Source organism: Ischnura elegans, chromosome 1 (genome assembly GCF_921293095.1).
Source record: "Ischnura elegans chromosome 1, ioIscEleg1.1, whole genome shotgun sequence".
Lineage (NCBI taxonomy): Eukaryota > Metazoa > Arthropoda > Insecta > Odonata > Coenagrionidae > Ischnura > Ischnura elegans.
In genome coordinates, this window is record NC_060246.1 from 17,907,765 (window position 1) to 17,923,248 (window position 15,484).

Genomic DNA, 15,484 nt, shown 5'->3' on the forward strand with positions numbered 1-15,484 from the left:
TGGATTTTTTTACACGGTGTGAATACGGAGAGAATTTTACCCACGCTCCAGCAATGCACTAAATCAAGAGCATGCGAGGTTGTAAATGAGTGGTAGCATTTGAAAAATGAGTTCATTCTCCGAAGTATGTTCAAAGTTGGTTTTGATACAGAGGAATTTTAAAAATAAAATTAAAAAATCTTAACAGTCCAATGGAAATTGAGAAGGGCTTAGATTAATTGACGTCACACAAGTTTTCGCATATTCTGTTCCTTCGTCGCAATTCCAATGCCCTAGATACAAAGCCGCGGCCTTTTTAATGTAAATAATTTCTTAGCAAGAGTTTTACTACTCTTAATGCCTGTCGTGCTTTTCCATCCCATCAGGTAATGGTGCACCCGAGGCAGGAGTGCCCATTCCACTTGCTCCAATCTCTCTCTTTCGAAGTGGAGGATACTGACCACTGAATTCACTTTACCGACTTGAGGTATCTTGGCATTCTTGCTAATAGCATTTTATTGTATTCCTGAAAACATCTTTGGGTAAGATCATTGATTTCTGCATATCCGCCTCGTTTTCTGCTGCGACTACGATATCATCATAGTAGCGCAGACTTTTCATACCATTTCCGTTCACCGTGATTAGTTTGATTCCGCGTACTCATCTTTCCTTCATTGCTTCTTCTTCCTCGTACGTACATACTTACTGAAGAGAGTTGGCGATAGATTTATATGATCGTCGGACACCTTATGGGCAATTACATTTTTCTCTTCTTGCATGCGCAGTGCGGCCATCTGATCCCCGTAGATACGGTAGATGATTCTTCTGGCATCATGGTCCGAGCCCATTCATCCTAGAGTAGAGAGCATCCAATTCCATTGAACGTTATGAAATTCCTCCTTCAAATCACCCCAAATGTTAAATTATCCAATAAGTTTCGACGTCGGTGGGAGTGAGTTAAAGTCCGTGCCCGCCTAACCGAAGGTCGCGGGTTCAAGTCCCACCTAAATGAGCTGCCTCTGTCCAATTTATGGGTGTCTGAGATCCCCCAACGTTATTACTCATTAGATTACTCCATTGTTAAGGCCTTAAATACGCTATTTTCGAGGCGGTGAAAACAGATTAAGTGAATGTTGGCTGATACCCGCATAACGTTGTCATTACTTGGCTGTGAATGTCTTTCGGGCTTCCCGCCTGGTTAGGTATTTTATTTCTACCGACGTTTCGACGAAATACTTTTTCATAGTCCACAGGGTTGGTTGATGAAGGGAAAAGGATGGGAATGCCGAGAGACATTCGCCCGGAAAGAATCAAATCCATCTCGTTGCCATTCCTTTAACGCCAAATATTTCGAGATGGCACACATAGGTATTTTGCAAAGGAAGGGAAATCGACGGGAGTGTTTTCTCTTCGGGAGTGGGAGAAGTTGAAAGGAGACGAAGGAGGCATTCGCTAAACACAAAGGCAGAGTAGTCACCACTCGGGAGGAGGGAGAGGCGATTCGCCCTCCTGCCCCCTGGGGACGGGCGGGGGCAAGTTTCAATCCGAGCGATGCGGAGGCAAATTGGAAAAAGGCAGAGGGGGGTTACTCCCCCCCCTACAGCCTCTCCTCCACCCCCACGCCGGCAAAGTGTAATCTAAGTTTGCTCGAGAAGTGCTGTTGTTGCGGGTGGCCTTCGGGCGTGTGGAAGGAGGTAAGTGGCGAGGGGTGGGGCAAAAAGCCCTTAGGGTTCAATCGGGGTGGGTCTCCTTGTAATGGTCTCTCGGCGAGAGAGAAAGAGAGGAGCCGCAGCTTCCCACCACCGCGCTTAAATAACTGCAGAATCACTCAGAGTTGCGGGGTTTCGGAATCAAAGGCAATTTACACAAAACACCGATTCAGTTCGCTTAAAGCAGCAAAAAAAACATCGAACAAAGCTTCTGAATGCAACAAGTAACGAACGCTCCCCAATCCCAAATATAATCTAAATTTTCCCATTCAAAATTTCCCAATCTAAGAGCGTTCGCAAAAAAATGGAGGGCTAGAGATATGAGGAAAAGCTAATGAACAGAGATTTGTTTGATCTACATGTAGATAATACCCCTCTGGCCGACTCAAGAGGCGTGTTGAGGGGGTGTTATGACACCAGTCGCACCAGTCACCAACAGGGAAATGCTCGAACGAACTTCCGCTTAGCATTAATTAAGGGTATTTCTCGGGGAAAAAGCGAACTCCCAAGCCTATTCGTTTGGCAAAATATCTCTCCATATTTATCGTTTCTGTCGGACCTGGAAATATAGTATGGTTCTAATAGGATGTGTTCCCCAAGTCACTCTGAAAGATAGCTAACCTCAATTGCTCGAGCAATCTAGTAGCGCGCAGCCTCCATGTCTCTAGTGGCTCCCAGCCTAATTTGCTTAACACCACTCTAACGTTTTCTGAGCGCCCATAGCAGTTTTTGACGAATCGCGCCACTTTACCTTGCATTTTATTTACCCTTAGAGGCCACACGATGTAACTCATTACCGCATGCCGAAAAACCAGCTGAGTAAAAATTTCGGCTATTTTAATATTTGTAACCGGGTGCTTTATGTTTGTTGAACGGTTCCAAAACAATCTTATGATTTTCATCGGTCAATAAATAGTACGTGCTCCAGGAACTGGACATATTTGTGAAAAAAATCATTACTCTGATATTTTTCAATACTGAGCGCTATAAGTTAAGGGTTTTACTCAAAAGATACACCACTACCTAAAAATAACAGCATCCTCAAAGAGCTGCTATCCCACTCTGCCCCAACCGAAGGAGCTCAATAGCCAGCGCCTCTTCCCATTGGTCGTTGATTTAAATTCTCAGATGACCTAAATCGTCGGTGGGACAATAGCAAACAGTAACGCTATAAAGCCAAGGCCAGCCAAGAGCCTAGATTTCTCCTTACGTAGCGCTTTAAGTTTTCGGACGCCTGCGTTGAGCCCCCACCCTGGGGATTAGAGTAATGTAATGACTGGTGTTTTCCCGCCTAACAGTGGAATTGAAGATTTCTCGGGCATGTGACGAAAAATTTCTGACTCTAGTTCAAAGATTCGTCTTAAATATTTAACAAAGGAGAAATTGTTTGTAGAATAAAATAAACTGTTACTCATTTATTATGTCTCCCGGAAAAAATATGAGGGCTGCAATATACCTTTAATAATGGATTGTATCGATACCTCCACTGCATCGCTCAGCAATCGCCCACCGAATCAAATCCACTCATCTAGATAGCCCTTATAGTAGTAAATGAGCGGATTTGATTCGGTGAGCGATAGTTGAGCGTTTATGCAGTGGAGGTATTGGTATGGTATGAGATCGAATTTCAGTGAGACGGAAGAGAAAGTACTAATGATACAGAGCCTAAAATTAAACCTAGAGCATTTCATGCGTTGATTCATTTTAATTGTCGCAGCGTTTAAATCCAAGAGAAGTCTCCCTTAAACATTTTACCAAACGGTCGGCCAGTGACGCCAATTACTTTGTTAGTAAAACTAACCGATCGCTGTCGACAAAAGTTATTGCGCTGATTATTGGTATAACTTCGCTCGTGGATCTGTGCTTTTGCAGCTCAAATCCTATTCCTAACGTCAACAAAAGATAATTTCAGATACTATGCAATTGCCCTGCTACAGATTCCTAAATGCACGGGCGAAAATAAAATAATTACACGTGAAAGTGTTAAAACTAAAATTCAATCTGTGTTGAACAGTTGGTAAATAAAAATTTACAAACACAATTATTAGATAGCGCCTAAGATATCTAGTTACCGCTCCTCTGCGATCGTAGTCATAAAACAAAAATGAGGCACACATAGGCTCATGAGAACCAATAATCTGACTAATTTCGCAATAATCGCATCGTAAACAACGTCTGCGATACAAGATTGACGTGGATAATGGAGTGTGCTGTCATATTGGAGTGGAGGCGCATCCGACTGTGTAGGTACATCTGGCAACCTCGTCGGCAGCAGAGAACAGAGGGAAGGGGGAGGGGGTGGGGACGTGTATAAGGGAACAGATTTGGCCCGCGGGCGTAGATTCAGGGCCGGTTAATTAGGCGGAGAGGGCATGTGTCAAATCATCCGAAATTCCGCGGAAAAGCAGCCTTCAGAGATCTGGGGGGAGGATAGGGGGAGATATCCTGGGAGGTCTCACATCGCAACACATTATTGGCGGGGCACGTCGCTCAGGCGACTACGTCATTAACGGCATGTTGCCCGCAGAAGTTCGGGTTGTCCACCTCCGACAAAAACTCCCCAGGGGGGCAGAGGGAAGTTAATGGAAAGCGTTTCGCCGACGACATATCTGGCATCTGCAGGGGCGTCCCGCCGGGAATCCATTCGGGACGTGACACACTCGGACGAATCTACGAAAAGACTTCCTCGGGAATCTCTCTCGGACGGAATGACGTGAATGGAAGGAATAAGATGGGCATCAACCGCACTTTTCAGATGCAATGAACGCACACCCATGTACAAATGTGGGGAGAAAGTACTCTTGTACACTGGCCCAACTCTTCACACCTTCTCAATCACCCCCTTCTTATCTTTACGGCCTTCAGACTTATTCTTGTTCGAGTAAGTTCGCTGATTTTCTGCTATAGCTGATTAGGGAAGAGTTTTTAAAGTAAATAGACCTACATTTTTCCATTATTCGATAAGATGCCGACTTCTCGAGCTACTCGTCGCGAAATATCGATGGCCTCGACTATTTAATATATAATTTAATGACGCCACGGGCTCATGTCAAGCGTTTCACAACGTCTCATCAACTACTCGGTCATGTGTATAGGCCTTACGTGGTTCACCATTATCAATACTCTGCGCCACCTCAAGAATAGGGATTGAAATGGTGCTATGCCCTCAAAGGATTTGGCCACCTTCGGATTTCTCCGCACGCGGTAGATTCACCTATCGCAGCTGAAGGGTTCAAATTAACATCGCGACAACAGATGAAGGGTTCCAGGAATTGAGACAAATGCCACAGGTGATATGAATACGTTTACAATTGCAATCACGCGATGTCACTTGAGAATCTGCCAATGGATCATAGAATGAGATTTGAAACTCATTTTTAGCAAGAGGCCCGAAACCCAGAGAACTCTAATGGGCAGTGGTCCCTTAAAAAGGTGTGGGCTCTAATGAAAGACCTGGTAGGGCCGGCTTAATCGGCCGTTCCACCCGGAAATTTCAGTCATTCATAAATCTCGCGGGCGTACAGCCAAGTCTGTCGCATTAAGCTCCTCCGAAATTGTTTTTCCGATTTTTTTAATTTTTTCAATATTCATGATTTCAGAATTAGTCTTAAAATAATGCCCTCCACAAGGCTCTCCGTCGAGATGTCAGTGATGACTCTTTCAAGATAACAGTCTCAACTTAGAATTCAAATTTTGATGGTAGCACATACTAGGAAAAAATGTAGTAGTTAAAACCAGAGGAGTACTCTTCGTGGGAAACAATAATGGGAGATTAAAGATTATATATATATTTTTAAAATTTCGTTACTATAAAAGATAAAAAATCACTTTCTTCTGAAACGTTGTCAGGATTGAATGTTAGAATGCCACTAGTGCACAAAAAATAACATTAATAACAGAAGTATCACTTCGTTAATTTTCAGCTTACAAATATAAATCTTTTTTATGTTTTTAAGAAAATAAAGTTAAAATTAATCAAAACTGATTTCACTCTTACTTTAGCTACAAATAAAAAATATATCTGACTATTTTATTATGATATGACCATTTACAATTTTACTATGAAATTACCGAAAAAAGTGAACATTTAGACATATTTAGATGCCATTCATCAGAGATAAACTTTTATGAGTTAGTATGCATGATATAAAGGAAAATTTATGGGGAGAGGAAAAGATTATTGCATCCATTTATATTTTGATAAAAAAGGACACCCCAATATTTATGCCCAACAAACGATATTAACGTAAACGATGCAGGGAGATGAAATGCATTACATGTAGATAATTTAATCATTTTGAATTGATTTCATGTTTACAGACGGCTTACATGGAGGAAGAGTGCTTACACCAACTTCAGGAATATTCTCTAACACGCACCTATTCTTCTTCATGTCCCACCGCCCTTCCCCCTAATCCTATTATCTTCTTTCCCCTCTCCTCTCGCGTACCCTGTAACACAGATTGTCGGAGTCCCTTACCCTTCTCCGTTGCCTGCTTCCCTTCCAACATCTTGCCAGCCATGTCGGCGCTCTCCTCCTTCTTGATCGCCCGAGGCCTGATTCACCTCCTAAAGGTACTCCAAGCCCCGCAAACATTCTACGCCGAGTATTTCTCCACTCTTATAGGGGTCAAGCGAAAAGTTTGGTCAGCTATCTTCCACAGAAACTTGGCTTCCGCTTTTATCTCAAGGTAACACTATCTTTAGGTAATTTTATAAATACGTCGTCGTAATCCTATCTCGGTAAGTGAGTACCTCTTCAAGATGTACTTTTTATTTTTTCTATCGCTATGGTTTAAGCATAAAATAACGCGCTGGGCTTTCGCCGAAATTCACGCTTTTCAAGCCTTTTTTGCCTTGCATACATTCTCTGAGAGCATTGGCAGTGAACGGAGTACATTTGAGTTGACTAGCTTTTCCAACACCTCATCTCGGAATGTGCATTTACATTCAGTTTTAATTTATCAAATCAGCGACACTTGACTTAATAAAGAAATTCTAGTAGTCACATAATTTTTTCGGCACCTCACCAACCACTTGATTAATGTGACTCTTTACAGGATATGTGAATTAAGTGTTCAAATCATTCGGTTCATACCAGTTACACTTTAATGAAGAAAGATTCACAGATGAACGACACAGCTCAACTTGGCGACGAAGGTGCCAACAACACATGCTCTAAAACATTTTGCAGCCTCAAGTTAGTGAATACATGTAGTGAGCTCCTTCGCATCCAAATTGACGATTTCGAGCCGGAAATCACTCTGCAGCAAGCTAAGAAAATGTCTCTTCCACAAGTAAGGTGGAATTCGACCCCAAACGAATGAATATGAAGGAAAACAGAAACAAAAAGGCAGCTGACTTTCAATTCATATGAGTACGTACTTCGTTTGGACTCTGTTTATAAATGCTAAAATTCTATCAAATGATCCAAAAAAATAGCAATGGCAATGCATAATCATTTTCCAATAAATAATATGACCCTTAAAGATCAAAGGAGATTACAACACTTGAATGCTACGGCTCTGTGATACCTCCCCGTTTTAAAATGCCTGATGGCTTATTACGATAACTGATGACAAAAAGGAAAACGGTTTCGCATTTCGTAAATGACTTTCTGATGTTTTTGGGGTTAACCGCATCTTGGTGTTAAAATTGGTCGAAATTTTCGTCTTTTTCTTTTTTTCGTATAGCTTTTTCTCTCTCGAAGGCTGGGGCTGAGGTCGAGATTTCCGTGACATACTCTCCCTTATATATCTATTTTCATAAATACTATTGCTATTTTATGGGACCTTCATACTCTTGCAATAGCCATAAAATCATATCACATAATTATAAAATGAATGAGATAGAATTTGTTGCATTAAAACCGCGCATTGAGAAGCGTTTCCAGTTAATTAAAGATATAAGGAGTACTTTAAGTATGGAAATATGAGACTGAAAAATTATAATGGATGGGCCTATAAAAAAGGCGATTTTATCTCCATTAAAATTTTGAGCCAATGGGTGGCGTGGCATAATTGAATTTAAATTAACAAGGAATGTCATTTATATGAAATGTAATTTTTAAATCTTGCATATTGGCTTGATATCAAAAGAATTCGTTATTGGCAAAAATGTTTATGCAAATGGAAATAGCGATCTGTTTGATATAAAATGCAATCATTCAAATCACGGTTCTTCACGACAAAGTCCTCGACTATAATTTAACAGAGAAAGAAAAACTAAGATCTATGATAACGTTTTGTTTATTTTTTAGGTAAATATTACATCTACACCTCATCTAAATACTATCGAACAGAAATGCGGAGAGAATTGATTGTTTCAATAATTACAATATGTGGTAATGAGAATCAATGCATAAGTCAGGAGGACGAGTTATAAACACCGTTGCAACTTTTCAAGCGCAATCGGAGTGAAGCAGACAAGATGAGATTCTCATTCGCCTTATTTCAACGACATCCCGCTCAGGGGTAGGTATCCGACCAACGGCAATAGGCCACCCCCAGATCTCCGTCACTCGCAGGAAACTCCGCGACAAACTCCGCCTCTTAGTACCATAAGTCTACCGGCAGAGGTGGCTGAATTCGGTCGGCTGCCCTCTCACAATAACACGTCGCTCTCCTAAAAAGGATTGCTGCGGAGAGGGCTTAAGTGAACGCGAGCGAAAGGGAAGGAGCAGGCAGCCGAGGAGGAATTTTCGGCGCGGGCGAGCGTAATCCTCGGCGCAGCGACAACTCGCCTCCAAGCCACTCCTTGCTCACGATCGGCCGGTCGCCTCGGCGAGAGTCGTCGCTCTTTCGCCTCGATCGTCCGCCCCTGACTCCCATGGCATATCTAGTCACGGTCAAATGCGCTACTCAGTGATTTTGCCCATGACGAACTCATGCTTGTGAAGGCATTGTCGACTTCTCACATTCTTAGTGACCCTTTTTCCTTTTAGAAAATTTATTGAAAATTTTAAGAGGATGCATACCCAAACGGCCTTTTTTGGTGGTGGAGAACTCGGTTAAAATTCGTAAAATCACCTTGTATTTTCGTCTTATTTAAAGTAGAACGCTACCAACATTTGTCTGTTTCTCAAATTTGATATATTACCTTTAAACTTTCAAAACTTTTCTCAGAAGCACTTTTTTAATGCTTGAAATGCAGTAAAATGTTAGACAAGGTCCACTCTGTTTGCCCTGAGAATTTCAAGAGTTTACCATCAGTTTTACTTGAGTAATCTGTCGCGAAAAAGACAAGTCGACTGTGAGCCCTCTTAAGAAATATTTTCGAAAATATTCTAAGTCATATTTTACGGGTTTAGATCTTCCTACGCCAATGAAGGTCTTGTTTTTCCTTAAAGAGAAGCTTTATTCTCACTGGCAATCCCCACGGCCTCTTCTTTGGCTCAGGTGTGTTTCATAGCAGTGTCCACACAATAAACTAATTCGGAAGATCAAAATAATCTAGTTTCCATCCCTCTCCAGCGTTATTTCTGCCAAAGGCGCCTCTCCATCGATAAAGCTCCCATTTCTACCAGAACGCCTTCTATTGATACTATTCTCCCAATAACAGCTGACTTCACTCATCCTCGTCCTCAGCCTATAACGCCTCCGACAACAACCAGAGAGGGGTTCCCACAAATTTACGATGCCCTGCCACCAACCATCGCCACGGGATACCAAGAAAGCACCACCATCCGCCCTGTCGAAAAAAGGTCAGGGGGCAATATCAACATCTACATGTCATCCTGTGAGCCACCTCGCTAGGCGTAGAGCGGCTGGTGTTAGAACATGCAGAGGTAATTTTACCTCTCTATGTACTAAAAATTACGTTGGTTAGGTGATTTGATTGTGGCCTGGCATTTATTTGAATCCTATTCTGTTCGAGAGAAAAAGAATTACTATTACGATCCTTTCAGGTAAGTGTCTCTCATATGTTATTTTCTATCGAAGCTATAAATATAGCATGGTTCTGGCTAAATGTCCATCATATCTTCCGCCACACTATTTTTCTTAACTACTCAAGAAATTTAAGTCACACATATCGTCTCTGAGTTCTAACGGCTCCCTAACTAATCGGTTTAAATCTCTGTGCTCGAAACAATTTATGACGAATTGCACAGCTATTGTAGCACCACCATTTCACTTTTTCATCCGAAATCCTTCCCACAACTTACTCGATGATTTTCTCTATGCCTAGGTTTAAATTAATCGTCTCCTTGGTGTGACTCGTTGATCCGAATCGCTGACTTGATCTGACGGCTATGCGTCAACACCATCAACAACCACCAAGCGAGAGGAAGTGACTGGCGAAGAATAGCATCGCAATCAGAGCAGCTGCCACGTACGAACCCGTTCATGCGATGAGCACGAGTTTCCATCAAGACGCAAAGCACAGAAATCATTATAACTTGTGATAAAATCCTGTGATTGGTTTAATGCACTCCTGCCCGGATGTTCTCTTCCTCCTCCTCTCCGGATTTTCTCGACTCCCCCCAAGTAGTTGTCTCTCCACTTCACTTCTTATGCTTTTGCATCCGCTCCCTCTCTTCCCCGGTCTATTGTGTTGCCCCATCATGACGCCTGTGTTCACATCTGAGGCTTGATGCTCCACAATGCCCTTCAATCCCTCTATTCCTCCTTTAATCTCCGACCATTTGATCAGAATTTTATGATCTTCTATAACCACCTATTAATTACTTCTTCTCTCCTCAGATTAGCCTTCAAATATATCTTCCCTCCCATTCATAAAGTGCCACTTCTCAATTTATCATGAAAAAAAACACGAAATTTTTCCCATAGTATTTATTTGTCTACAGTCTTATGATTTTCCGGCAAAGTGATTTTATTTTAGCTATGATTGCTCTCCAATTAAATACGAATTGAAAGCAGCCTTCTGCCAACCTCAGCCTCTGCTAAATACTCTAGCAAGGACAGTCAAGGCACTTTTAGATAAACATTTCTCATTAAAACTCATATATAGTTCATTCTGGTATGAAAATACGCGATCCCGATGATAAAATCATTAATTTTCATTTTCATGAGCTCGATACCACCTAGGTTTTAAATGAAGCTATTTAAGATTGTAATTTAAATGACTTACCAAGTCTTTGACCAGAAATTCCTTCTTTCACATCGATACTGCACATGCCTCATGATTTTCATTTCATTCACCATGGCTGTTCATTAATGTTTTTTTAAAACAGCAGTCCTGCAGTTTCATGGATCCATACTAACCTGCAATATAAATGAAAAATTATTAGAGGGAGAATCAGCTGCAGACGTGATAATACATTAATTATTTATACTATAGCCTACAAGTTAAGATTATGATGATGTTCACATGCTGACAATCATGGCATTCTCCTCACCGGCAAACAGTCACCATGAAACAAAAAGCAATGCCACTCTGATGATCAGTTAGATTTAGTTAGACTGCTGAGTGACACAAATACCTTACAATCACAAACATATCCAAGAGAAGGAAAAGGTAAGCCCAAATGCCTACCTGGCAACAACAAAAAGCACTCCACCAGGTTCAACTCTTTTTTTTCATTTCACAGAACCTCCATCAATTCTTCCTCGAAAAATTAAAAAGTACCTAATCGTGAGAAAAACAGCGCTTAGTTGGTTTCAGAAGTTTCCGACTGTTAAAAACGTTCCTAGAGATAAAAACAAAATGGCCTGCTGCTGGTGTTTTATTTAGGACACTTTTACGTTGAAATTATTGTAATACTACTATTTCTTTCCCCCAAAGAGCAAGGAAATTCATTTTTTCACTCGTATCATAATTAAAATATGAATCTTATCTCACAGAGTCATAATTTACAACAATGTCATAGGACACTTGTCAAGCAAATGTCAAAGTACAGATGCCGTCGCTGTGCCATGGGGTTATCAGTGTACACATTAATTAATATTTGAGGAAGGCAAGAAAATGATAGAGCGCTCTTGGGCTGGGACCTCAATCACTATTAGCCTGGATTGTAAGTCTGCCGTGAACGTCTACCGTGACGCATCTTGGTGACAGGAACGTGAGGATGGAGCCAAGACGAGCGGCAAACTTAGATCACTAAGACGTTACCTAATTGTCTGTCAATTATTTAAAAATCACAAACAACCAAGATGAACTTTATAAAGTGTCTCTTGAAAGGCAAAGAAAAGTTATTTCTGTTGAGAATTTTCACTAAAAGGCAATTGCACTGAAAAAATCTGGAAGGATATAAAAATGAGAATCCCTGTATGACTGCACAGTTCATTTTAATTACAATATCACATTGGTACTTACTCGTTGCTTTTCATTGAAATTTCTGTAAGCTTCCATTTTAACGAGCCAGTGGTCGCGCATTCCAACAATATGAACGTCCTTTGCCATTCTATTCAACCTGCTTGTCTCCAAGAAAGTAAGATGATAGTCTATTCCGACTGAAATTTAAATCAGACAAACATTTAATGACGCCACGTATCTAACACACACACACACACAACAGGAATTTGATTCTATTTACCCGGGACCCACCATTAGGAGATCCGAAGTTATTCCCAGCCCAGAAATACCACAGCCAACTGCCGGGTGGTCTTGAGAGGCAGAATATCAAGACTTTTCAGCAATTTACGTGCATCGTACCAAGTCGACTTATGGGTGGGAATGGCCTATGGAAATGCACAAATCTATTCTTTTCCCTCTCTCGCCAACTGCGAAACCAAAGCCTCACTTTAAAAACTCCCCACACGCGGCGCTGTTATGGAAATATCTTACCATAGATTATTAAAGCACTTTACTCGAACTATATACTCTTAAGTATCTCACCACTTGCGAACCTTCTCAATAACTCCACAACGCAGGTGAACAACAGAGACACATTTTAAAGGCGAAACGAGTGTAACGTCATTTAACAAAAGCATCTTTTCGCATAACTTTTTTAAGTTGATCGCTCCAACCGACCTACGAACAATTCCCCTTACTCCTTACTTTCTCAAAAAAACCGGTGATCTCTATGCACAAAGCATTCGAAGTATGAGTGATATAAACTTTCATGAGCATAAGATTGCTATTCTTTGCCTGGGACCATTTTATTTCTTCGCCATGTTTTATATCGATATCTAAATTCACAAAACGTTGCAACTGGAAATACCATATCAACTTTAACCATCAGTTCATGAAAAGTCTTATCGAGGCAAATGACAGCATTCCTGAGAACGATTTAGCATATAATGTAACATATTCTTTTAAAAAAATCACAATGAACGCGGATGACTCCTCCTTAGCATGAGCACCGCGATGATTATCCTCCGAGACGATTTTGAATTATTACTAGAGCGTTGAAAAGTTTTCAATTAAGAATTAAATCCACACAATTAAGTGGAAATGGAAAAGGCAGAAAAATGTGCTCGGAGGGAACACGCAAAGGATTTTTTTCTGGAAATATGCTGCGAGGCACACAAGTGGGACGAAGACTTCCTTGCCTTCAGACGCAGCCTCCCGCTCAAACTTCAATTCGGAGTCTCGAGGCAAGTTGCATGTCCGCCCTTATTATAAAGTTTGCGCAACTTGGTCGTCGTTATCCATCCGATCGGGTTGGCGACACACCTCCCACACTCCTCATATCGGGGAGGGGAGGCGCCAATACAGCCTGCTATTCGAGAGAGACACGGAAATTCGCAGCCCCCCCCCCCCCCCAACCTCCTTTTGCAGGCATTCTGGCAACCGAAGCCACCATCCTGATGACCAGTGGGAGGGAAGGGGCACGCGACGGCAGCGCCACAAACCACCCTGGCGGTCGCAATCGAGCACTTCTTCGTGCGGGGTTCGGAGACATTTGGGGGGGCGGTGGGGAGACATCTACATACTACCCCGCAAGCCGCCAAAAAAGGCGTGAGGCAGGGGGTGTTAGGACACGCGCCGTTTACATATAAAAATCATATAATCAAACCAAATTACTACGACTAGCATTTATTAAAGCCCTTTACGGGGAAAAACGAATTCCCGTATCTATCAGTTCGGAAAAATATCTCTCTTATTTTATCGCCTCTGTCGGATTTGGAAAGCCTCGTGAACCCGCGCCTGCGCAGACGCATCGCGTGCAGCCTAAACGATACTATTTGAGCGATGGAATGGAGAAACCGTGATGTCACCAACTGCTATTTATCGTTACATTTTCCTGACAAATCCCTACCTCAGAGCGCTGGGACACGCTGTGAAGATTTTTCCATTGCTTAGGCATGTCTCTTACGGGTGGGACCTCAGAAATATTTCTCAAGCCTAGAGGTAATCAGAACTGATATCAGTCTCTTCCATTGCACTGAATTGGAGATTTCACCCTGCCAGCCTCAGTGGCGACTGGGTAAAGTCCTCGCCAGCTAATCCAGGGGTAGTGGGTTCGAATTCCACCAGGGTAGATTTTTCCCCATCTAGGAAGTAAATATATGTGCGCGATCATGAACTTAATTGTAAGTGTTAATGGACTGTATCGTCCTAACTTAGGCTGATAAATAAAGACGAAATTATTACTACTGTCACTAATATTGGAAGGAGGCTTTACAGCGTGTGTCTCTCCCCCTTCGCAGCAGACAAAAATTCAATACAAGAAGAAATTTCTTTAAGAGGGAATAGTTTAAATGGAATCGGTAGCAGCTACGAGGGTTAAGACTAATCCTTAAAGTTCTATTCGAAAATAAGACAAGGGGCCGTATTCTGTATCTCCAAACCAATCGGTGCGGCACCGATTCGTCGGGTGGTCCGTCACACCGACTCTCGGTAATCAGTCGTGCGATTCTGTACGAACCCGATCGGTGTGGCACCGACAAGAAAACTGGAGATCATCGGTAGCCGTACCGACACCAAAAAGGTGTCGATACTGCCAGCGACTAGTGGGTTTCATGAATTACACCGTGCGTTGCATTGTACGTTTTATTTAGTTTTCCCTCATCACCGAGTAAATAATGAGGTTTGCCGCAATGTTATCTCTGTCTCCTCCTTTGAATGGGCCACAATAATTCACTGTGTCATCAAATATTGATTACCTTGACATAAATATAAGATATTGGTTAATAAACATGAGGGTTGCCACCATGTTATGACTTTCTCTCATTCATGTTATCACTTTCACTCGCTTGGAATAGGCTTTATTTCACTCCATCATCATTTATTTACTCCCTTGACATAAAAAAGATATTTTTGATTAAATATAGTTTTACCGGAAAGTTATCCCTTTATCTCACTCTGAATAGGCAACTATATTTCACTCAATCCTCATTTGGCGTTTCTCTCGACAAAGAAATAAGATATTTTTATTTAAATATGAGGTTTGCTGTAATGTTAGCACATTCTCTCGCTCTGAACAGGCAACTATATTTCACGTTACAATCAGTCGTTGATTCCCTTGACGTTAAAATATGATAATTATAATTAAATATTAAGTTTGCTGCAATTTTATCACTTTCTCTCATTTGTAATAGGCCACTTTATTTCATTTTATTGTCAGCTATTCATTCCCTTGACGATAAAAGGATATATTTGTTAATAAGTATGATGTTTGCCGCAATATTATCATTTTCTCTCACTTGGAATGTCTCTCATTTTCTCTCACTTGGAAACCACTTACATATATTCACCCAATCACAATTTCTTTACTCCCTCGTTATTACACTTCTTTTAATTACTCCCAATTCCATATTTTTATAACAATTTACTTACAACTTACTCGTTCCCTTAATATAACATTTAAATTTGCTTTTGAATCCTACGTTCACATTCCATGGTATGTGATTTTCGCCTGCAACGGTGCCAATGCCATAACATTCCGATGA

General features: G+C 41.4%; 1 protein-coding gene across 1 annotated transcript in view; it reads right to left on the bottom strand.

Annotated features, from left to right (window-relative positions):
* LOC124155640 (extracellular serine/threonine protein CG31145) overlaps positions 1-15,484 on the bottom strand; it is a 532,953-nt gene that overhangs the window by 197,155 nt on the left and 320,314 nt on the right. The gene's annotated exons all lie outside the window — the stretch shown is intronic.